Raw genomic sequence first — 9,937 nt, forward strand, 5'->3', positions numbered from 1 at the left:
TACAATAACCAGGAGACTACAGACTAGTGCAAATGAAGAGTGAATCCTTAGCCTTGATAGTACCACTATCTATGCAGAACAGCTCGCCCTTTCATGCTGCTATGAATAGATCTATTGCATTGGGAATCCCAGTAATTCTTGTTTTAATAATTACCTTGTCTTTCAGTTTCATTTCTCTTCTGTTTTGATCTGTGAATATTTGTGTAAAAAAAAAAATGATGGACTGCGGTATAGAGGAAAGATTTCATTTCCAGTCTTTGACCTGAAATGCTTTTCAAGGACTTAGCAATGCCACCTCCCGAATCTCCTGCCGCGCGTCAGGAGCTGTGCGTCTGCGCGCATCCCCAAGCTCTGGTCCAGCATCTTTTGCCATCCTGTGTCCTGCAGTGCCCGAATCCCATGTAGCTCTTCCTCTTACTGTTTGGGGTGCGGAGTTGTTCTCTTTTGGTTTTTTTCTGCCAAGTAGGAAAGTCCTCTGGCATAACAGGCTGTTGAACTTGAGTCTGGTTAGAGTTGCAAAAATGCTGAGTGCCATGTATAATCRGTGGTATGAGACATCTGGCTGATCTCTAAACATAAAGATCTTAATGTGCAGCCCTGCTAAGTAGATAACAGGGGCTCTGGTGATGTCTCCGTGTCCTTTCCTTTTTGGTACCTGTTTTTCTACAAACAATTGCATTCTGCCTGTGGGTATCTGCTATAAAACTTTGCATTTTACCCTGAGTAACTGTGCTTCAGCTACATGAATGCAAACATGCTGGTGAATGGAAACTCTTGCACGATGAGCTGATTAATACAAGTTTTCTGTTACATTTGGTTGCCTTTTCTGTTCTTTGAAAAAAGACAGAAAACAGAACAAGAGGCATACCTGAAGATAMATTTATTTTTCTTCTGCTATATAATCACCACAGATGGAATACATTCTTAAATTTAGCATTTTATGCTTTTCCTAAATGTTTCTAATTTGGTTTTGAAAGAGAGGGATATTTCTTGAAACAGTTGAGGCTCAACACTGCACCATTTTTTCCTTTTAAAAAGAAAGTCTCTGAAGAGATGTCAGTGTTTTATCTGCCGTGTAGTGTCCTCTTTTCAGTTTTTCCTTCAGTCGCATGATTTCTGGCATTCAGCGTCTGAAAGCACAAGCACACTAATTATTTTATAATAGTAAATGTCAGTACTTAGTTTTCTCAAAATCAACCAGAAGTAGAACTTGAGTCTAACTTGTAACATCTTTGCAGGTATTAAACACAAGTACTAAAATGAAATATCCATTCAAAAACTAAGGCTTGATACCTACAGCTCTGTAATGCAGTTCCTTCAGTCTTTGGTTCTATGTTTAGAAAAATTATTACTATGACATCAGTTCTCTACAGATTTGTTAGAGACTTAGACTGCCCTGGAGCTATAAAATGCTGTTAGGGGGATATCAACTGCCACAAATTGGAGGTGAATATTTTTGGAACCATCTAAACAGAAGAAGAACATTATGTTATAAAGCACAGTAACGCTTGCATAGTTATAAAAATAATATTTCCGTTTTCTTTCTTGAATCCAAAAATAAAAGTAGCTAATATCCCTAATCCTTTTCATTCATTTTTCTTGACTTCTGCATTCGCAGATTATCAAGAGGATTTGAACTATCAGAGGGATTGTACTGTTACAGTGACAAGATTAGAGTTGACAGAAATTTCAGATCTTGTTTCCTTCTATACCACTGACATATGGAGAGTTTGAGGAAGTCACTAAATCACTCTGCCTCAGTTTTCTATTAGTAAAATATCATCTTCACATGACTTAGGAAAGAAATTACATTACAGAATATATTTTGGGATATGTTAGATGTTTGGATGAGTGGGAATCGAGGTGCAAAGTATTTTCTTTTGCATACGGAAATTTTTAAAGGGTTGGAAGCATTTTTTGTGAATGATTGCTCAAATTTGCGAATGTGTCATCTTCAGTAAAAGTGAGGTATGTATGACTGATCTATTCATTGCTTTTATAGCAAGTCAGAYTACGAAAGAGTACTTGGGTAAAATGTGAATGGATGTTATAACTTTGGCCATGGTCGTGTAAATACAAATAAAGGGTATTTGTAGGAAATCCTACTCATTTTTTTTTTGCTTCCATAAATGGAAATGACGTTCAATTTCAGCATTTTTCCTAATATTTTCATTTTAAAATCTGAAATGTATGTTTTTAGCTTTACATAATTTTTATAAACTTTTTTTCGCATCGCAGCTGATGTAAGCTTTCTGCAGTTCTGCAGATCCTTCTTCCTTCTCATCCCCAGCAAATGTGAAGCGGTCTCAGACTTTTTAAGCTCTCAATACTGTCCTCGTTGAGTCACACATTACTGAACATTTCTCAGCCTTAGTATAATTCTGTTACGATATTATATCAGATTGAAGGCTGATCTATATTTTTGCTGCACTTCTTAAAGGAGGAAGGCAATACAACCAGATGAGTGTTGTGAAAACCACAGGCTTCTTGAAAAGTAACCTGAAAGATCATAGCCCTGGTTCTTACAACTTTTGGTGTATGTATATTTTAGTGTGTCAGAAGACTGTAGATGAACCATGTGCAACACTGCATGTGAGGCGTACGCTTGAGTCCGTATATTTTCAAATTGAAGGATACTTAGTCCACAGTAAAATTTTAGTCCGTAATACCTTGTTTTCTTCCCTGTTTTTCCTTACTTGTGATTTTGTTTTTCAACCTCTCCCCTTCTATCTGAGAAAAGTGGTCTTTTTGGTGGTCTAACACAGGGAGCTTTTACAATAGTATATTTTATACTATCTAAAATATAGARCATATATAATTTAGCTAGGTATAAGGCATTTTTTCAGTCTCTGGTAGGCCAGATGACTAATAAATGTATTGCAGTGTTTATTGTAATATCGCCCAGTTTGCTGTGGACGGTGGTTTTCCCGGGGGCAGCGCTGGGCTTTCCACTTGCTGCGCCGCCGCCTTGCCCCATCTCGCTGGCGTGGGTCGGGGCCCTGCCCAGTGCTCATCTTTCCTGCTTTCTGGGCTGGTCGTGTGGCAACAGGGCTCTTCCAGTTATGTCCTTCCTGCCTCGGTGTCCCTCTCCAGCGTCATGGCCTCTCTGTTCGTGGGTTTCCTGGTCTTCCTCCTCTTCCCAGCAGTCGGAGTTCTCTGCTTTGTCCCCACCCCTCCCAAAATGCCACAACTTTTCGATCTCAGTTTAAACTCTACCGTCTTCATCCTCCCAGCGCTGCTGCTCGTGCAGATCCTTGTCGGGCAGCCTGGTTGAAAGATTGCCTGAGACGTGAAGAAAATTGATGCAAAAGCTTCCTCATGCTCTGGTGAATGAGTCATAACATCTGCACTCACTTTAAGCTCTCTAGCTTTAAGAGCATGCTTTGCTGTTAAGGTCGTATCAAATAACTGAGGGTAGAGGAGAAGTCCGGACTGTTTCTGGGATGATCCCAGCCAAGTTTCTCTCCTGCCCCTTACATAAGCTCAGACATGCTCTTGGTTCCGTTAGATGTAGAACCTGAAGTCCTGCGATGCTCCAGGAGATGGTTGCCCGTCACCCAGTATGAGCGTTGAAAAGACAGATAGATCTTTTAAATGAAAATACATCCTCATGGAGAATTTTGCTTTTGCTGATTGTAGAAGAAATTACTCTGTTCAGCTTTAAAGAAAGTTGAGCTGCTAAATAGATATTTATAAGTAACCTGTAAGGGAGAGAAAGATACTTGTATTTGGAAGAGAAATGGGATTTCTTTATAATGTAGCTTAYTGGGCTCCTCAGATTGGAGGGAGGGGGTTTCTTCCAGAAATGTGTTCTGGAGGACTGTGAAGACTGAGCTGCCTCAATTTAACAACGATAAAAGTAGTGAGGCTTTTAAATTTTTAGTAAAAATGTCTTTTTTTTAATGCATATTGGAAAGTTCAGTTATATTGGTGTCAAGAAAATGATACGTAATGGCCAAAAGCAGGAAGAAGTTCATTCRTTGAACAGTGCTGGAGCAGACTCTCTTGTGTGATCGCATTAGTTCTCAGCTTCTATTCTTTGACAAAAACAAAATAAGACAGTCTTAGGTTTGTTTTTTGTTTCTTTGTTTTTTTGTTTTCCATAAAACTATAAATTTAAAAAATTATTGACTGCCTTTTCTTCATCATAAGAAACAAAAAAAAAAAATCAGAGTTCCTCTTCCTAATCCCTTTTCAGGGGTATGCCTCGGCTGAGTTGAATTGTCTGAAGGACTATAAAATAAGAGAATTTAACCTTAGYCCAGATTGCAGTGCATTTTGTGCAGTGCTTGTTGCAGCTGCTTTCTTCCACTCTGCGCATCAGGTGCGTTCACCAATTTGTGAYACGTGTGTGTGTGTTTGTGGATGTAAAAAGAAAAAGCTGGAAAGCAAAGATCTATGCAGTGTTTTTTGAATCTACCAATCCTTTAAATTTGTCACTTCAAACATTTAGAAAAGACACAGAAAAGAGGTAGAATTTGGAAGAGAYTTTGATTTATCCTTGTATAACTGCATGCAGATACTCTAATTTTTATGAGTTCTCAAGTTTCTAACATTCTCCATGTACATTTATCTTGGCATGAAATAATCTTCATCAGACKCTATATTTTTTCTTACAACTAACAAAAACATATCTCCCAGAGGGAAACAACTGACAGAAATTGCAAGCCTTTGTAGTATTTCTGCAGTAGGCCTTCTTCCATCTATCCCGTTATTTGAAACAAAATGGTCTCAGATTCTGCACCCATTCAAGCTAATGGGTTTCTTTAAAGGACTAGAAATGTGTGTGAAGCTCAGGCACATTTTACACCTATGTAATTTAAAGTAACACGTTTAACTTCGTCGCAGCTACTTTTGATTTCTGTCTGTGCAGAATTTCTGCCTGTGCTCTGTCAAGAAGCTGATTTGCTGAAGCAAATCCAAATATTGAATTCCTGAGGTTATAGTGTCTTTTGTTTGCGTTTAYGGTATTTCATTAAAAGCAAAGCGCCGAGGGTGGGGGGTGGACGGGGACGGGTGTCACAGCCCTCATAGCCCTGGTTTCGGCAGAGCTTGCACCAGCGTTGCCCTGCGACCCGCCTGGAGAGACCCGCTGGGGGGGTCAGAAATCTACTCCGTACACGTCTCAGCGTTTAAGTTATTTTGTAAAATGCTTAAACAGTACTTTCCAATGCTATGTCAATAATATTAATAGCAGAAAATCTGCATTATCCCAAATAATGCCAAARTAGGGTACAAAGAACTATTTGAAAAGAACTAACTATTTAGCTAGTGACATTAGAAAAACATATTGATGTTTTTGCATAACTGTGCTATAAAATATTTAGGTTAAAAATAAATCTGTTATTTTTAAGACTCAGTAGCACCCATGGGTGTAAATAATGATGTCTACAAACAATATATTATATTTCCCAAATGATTTTTGAGCATTTACCTTGAATGATTATTGTGATGTGTTCAGTTTATCTTCTTCAAGATTGATGCTTGATAATAAATTAACTAAAATATTCTTTTGATTATGTGTACCGTGATGTATTTGGGGATTGAGCAAGTTTAGTATCTCAGCAGAAGATTCATTTGTTTTGTTCCYTGTCCAGGAAGGAAAAAAAAAATCAAAACAGATTCCTGCATTTGAGCACAGACATATGTTTTGTGGGTTGGCACCAGACTAGTATGCAAATTTTACAGCACCAACTCTTTATGCTGTAGAATATTCAGAGTAACAACATTCAAAGCAAGGTCCTCGAGAGTTTTTAAAAAATCAGAATATAGTTTGGSGGGGGGGGGGGGAGAGGAGTTGTTAATACAGAAAATCTCTAATATGAGTCTTGTTTAGGAATGTCCAGGTATTTCTGGTGCCCTGTAACTGTCTTTCTCTTTTGTGGCAGTGTTAGATGACATATGTGAATCAGGGATTGTAAATAAGATTAGGCGTTATTGAAATGAAGTAACGTTTTAATTTCTTTGGTAAATTCACATTAATTGAAGATGAGATTGTACTGACTCCTTCTGGCTGTTAGGAAAAGGATCATAAAGCCATACGAATTAAAAATAACCAAACRCTTGGGTGTTTACCCTTAGTAAAATGAACCAGTCCCAAGAGCTTTGTAAGATTCTCCTGAAACATATGGGTATTAACACAGAAGATTTTTTTTTTCCTGTAGTGATGTTCAAAATTCSTTTAAGGCTATGAGAACAAAATTAATTGTATCCTTATAATTATTGTAGTTACGAATGAGAGAAAGACAAAAAAGATCAAAAATAACATCTGCAATAGGAGCAGAATTTAAATATCTGGATTTTTGTTGTGCAATTCAGTGCCAACAAAAAAAAAAAAGAAAATATAGTCATCTGCTAATATATAGGAGACATAGTGGGAATGGTTTACACAGCAGGCAAAAAGAAAAGGCAATCTTTGCAGTAAAATTTTGAAAAATCTGGGAGTTTTGGATAAGATTCAACTTTAGAAAATTGAAGGCTGAGTTTGAAGGGCAATTGCTAGAATGGCTCAGCACCTAACCAACTGCATGTACAAAGCAGCTTTTAGGGAAAACAAAATTCAGATTCTGAAACACTTCGAAAAATAATTTTTCAAATGGTCCAGTGAAGTGCTGTTTCCTTCCCAGTTGCTCCATGTTGCATTTTCTCAGTTAAAAAAAATAAAAACAACTTCAGTTCTCAGGGCAACTTTGATCTTAAGATCTAATTGCCCAAAGGTGTCCTTTCTGGGTGGTATTTGCGTGTCAGTGATCAATAGCTTACACGCAGAACTTGCTAAACGAATCTGTGGATGGATCTGGTTTTGCCTCTGGGTCGGTTTCTTCCCCTGAGTTTGGCGGGTCAGCRTTAAAACACGCAGACTGCAGCCGACGCCTGTCGCCGTCGCCCGGAGCGGGCAGCGGAAGGCTCTCGGAAGCGCTCGCGGGAGGAGCAAGCTCCCGTCAGAGCCTTGGGTGACCCGCTGCCTTGAGGCCGAAGGATGAAATTTGAGGATGAGGATGAAACGTTTTAAACTCAATTAGCTTTCTACTTAATGACTTCTATTGCTAAATCGGGACCAAAAGAGTTTGGGAATTTTGAAGCGTGTATTAGGCTACACCGGTGTCGGGGGAGCTGAATTTTACAGCTAACGGCCGATGGGTACCTGAGGGTTGGGTTGACTTGASGCTGGTATCAGACGTCAGCTGCCTGACGTAGCAGAGCTGCCTCTGAAGGTCCTTTRTTAAGGAAGTGTTCTCCGAAATATTAGTGTGGTTATAATAGTTGAGTGCCTTCCGTTTTAYTGAAAGAAATTGAGACTTCAAAATGCATAACTCTTGGGCATTTTACCCTGAGTCACTTTCCAAATGAAGAAAAGGTGATGCGCCGCAACACGCCTGGACTCGTTCGTGTGGGGTTTGACATTGCCATAAGCCCAGGCAGTTACATTTTTTTARTTCATTTTCCTGTAGTTCTGAAATCAGAAAACAATGCTAAGAAATAGCATTACATGGTATGTTATTGAATGACWTTTTTTGTTTAAAAACTGCAGCTGACATTTTAGGGACTTTGTCTTGAAGTTATCTTTAATTTGATTTTTCAGYGCTTAGGAGCTATTTTAACTTTTCATAATAAATCTATTTATTATTGCGTATCATATGTGTATTTAARGTGTCTTATGTAATCTTTAACTCATGGGTGATCATTGTTGGTTTTTTTGATATGATAACAGTGAATTTCCTGATTTTTGTTGTATTTAGAATCTTAAATACGTTAATGCAGAGTGATTGTTATGTGACTCAAGTAGGTAAATGCCTTCCAAYGTGRTGGCTTTGATGCAYGTCCGTTTGCTTTTAAAAGCACTAAATAAATTAATGTATTGYATACAAGGTACAGTTTTAGTTTGTGCCGCCTTAAATAAATAAATAAGTGAATGTAGAATTTTCAAAATCCTAAATATAATTGCAACTGACCTGGCTTATGTACTGTTTTGTGGTGGTTTTTTTCAGATCCTTATTGATGATGGTGGTCACTGGAGGTATAAATAGTGAAGAATATGTCATTTACAGAGAAGATGTGTAAAATCTGTTTCTTTTAGGCAGCAAAGGTAAGTAAAATATCTATGTTATGTATTTACATATGACTAATAAGTTAGATTTTTTTTCTTCAAAAATATAAGCCTGGTTTCACTTTTGAAAGTTTTAAGCTTTTTTAATAACTAACGTGAAAAATAAGTTACGTGAAAGCAGTTTGATATTTTTCCTTCTTTTAGTTATAAAAATATGACTTGGTGACTCTGTGACTTGGCAGTTCTGCATTTACTCTGGCAGTCCTCACCCTTTCTGACTTTTTTGTACCTCTGATCATTTGCATCATCTGTGTGAGGCCCTGATCATAACCAGGGATACTTTCTGTGTTGCAGTGGGAAGTGTAGTTAGTCATGGGGATTGCTACTTGAAAAAATCAAAGTTATATGGAAAAGAAGTAGCCAGCAAGACAAAATAAAATGCAGTGATTCGTCTCTTGAAGTTTTCTTTAAGAGATTTTGGAAATGTGACTTCATTTTAATTAGATGTTAATTAGAGACATATTTCTGCTCATACTATTTATTTCGAGTATATGGACTCTGATCACCAAAATACATGTCAGAAACTCAGAATAGTTTCATGTGTATCTTGTATCTAATTATTATAAAGCTAACTGTATAAAACACCTCAGTTAATATTGTGAGAATATATCTGTTATGGAAACAGAGCTAATTTTCCCACTCATTATCTGCTGTTAAATTTACATATGCCAATATCTGAAATCTAGTGATGGTTATATGGCAGCAGATTTTTGGTTAGCTGTCCAGTTCCTCTATAAGCAAACCAATTAAGACATAATTCCAGAATATAATTGAACTCCTAATGGGACACTTTAATTCACTTGAATCTGTGTATTTGCCATTCTGCGTCGTGGTAGACAGGTCCAAAATGAGACTACAGCTTGATTTTTGAACTTCTGAACACAGCAACTACACCTTAGACTTTCTGGAAAAAAGTGTGTAAAATTCTTYTGAATGGTCTTCGTTTCCTAAGTTATTTAGCTCCCAAACTCTGAACTTCAGATAACTTTCCTGAGCTGTTTGTTGAAGGATAGAAGTCACCGTGTTGGTAGGGTGCTGGGCCGCTCCGGATGCTCTTTTGCCTGCAGCGCAGGGCCGTGCGGTGCACCACAGTGAGAGCTGATCTACCTAGTGCAAAGTTTGTGCAGCGTACAGAACTAATCGTCTTCCTTTACGCATGTCTGGGCAGCCGTGATGCGCTGGGAAAAAGCTTGTTCTGCAGATCTTTATTACTGATTCTTCAAGCAGCATGAATTGAAAATCTTTGGAAGTAAGTAGTTAGCTCAGGCCAAGCCTGTTGGAGCATCAGGTCTGGGATGCACAGGATCAGGGTTCTGCGTCTCACTTCTATTTTATGAAAATAAAAGACCTTATGTATTTATACAGTATTTGTGATGCATTTGCGTTAGTGTCTGTTCAGGATCTTTTGTATATAAATGGGAGGTTTCCTGTGATAACACGTTTGGACTTTGGGGTTTTCAGTTTTTGGGGTTTTGTTTTTCAGCCCAAGTTTGACTGCAAGGATCCTAAAACTTTAATGTTACTAACATATATTGCCATATGCAGTGGTCACTGGCAGCAGATGTAGCTCAGCTAATGCAGCCCTGATTTTATTAGGTTTTAGATCATTCTAGATTTTCCCAGCTCCCAAATGATTTTATAAGAGAAAAGCAGATGGGAAATAGTTAAAGTGTGTGGCATGCATAACTGAATTACGTGATCTAAAATAAGGAAACAAAGAGTAGCTGTTTGTTTGAGGAAGGCTCAAATTAAGAAAGAAAAGAACGCAGTTTTCTTTTACTTTTTTTCTTTTTTTTTTCTTTTTTTCTTCTTTCTTTTCTTCTTTCTTTT

General features: G+C 37.8%; 1 protein-coding gene across 9 annotated transcripts in view; it reads left to right on the forward strand.

Annotated features, from left to right (window-relative positions):
* The first annotated feature begins 7,992 nt into the window (after positions 1 to 7,992).
* MBD5 (methyl-CpG binding domain protein 5) overlaps positions 7,993 to 9,937 on the forward strand; it is an 89,985-nt gene continuing 88,040 nt past the window's right edge. For all 9 annotated transcript variants that reach the window (XM_085308563.1, XM_085308633.1, XM_085308624.1 and 6 more), the window contains exon 1: positions 7,993 to 8,086. The gene's annotated coding sequence lies outside the window, so the exon portion shown is untranslated. The remainder of the gene's footprint in view (positions 8,087 to 9,937) is intronic.

The sequence above is a fragment of the Rhea americana genome, unplaced genomic scaffold (assembly GCF_003343005.1).
Source record: "Rhea americana isolate MKP2758 unplaced genomic scaffold, rheAme1 scaffold_105, whole genome shotgun sequence".
Taxonomy (NCBI): Eukaryota; Metazoa; Chordata; class Aves; order Rheiformes; family Rheidae; genus Rhea; species Rhea americana.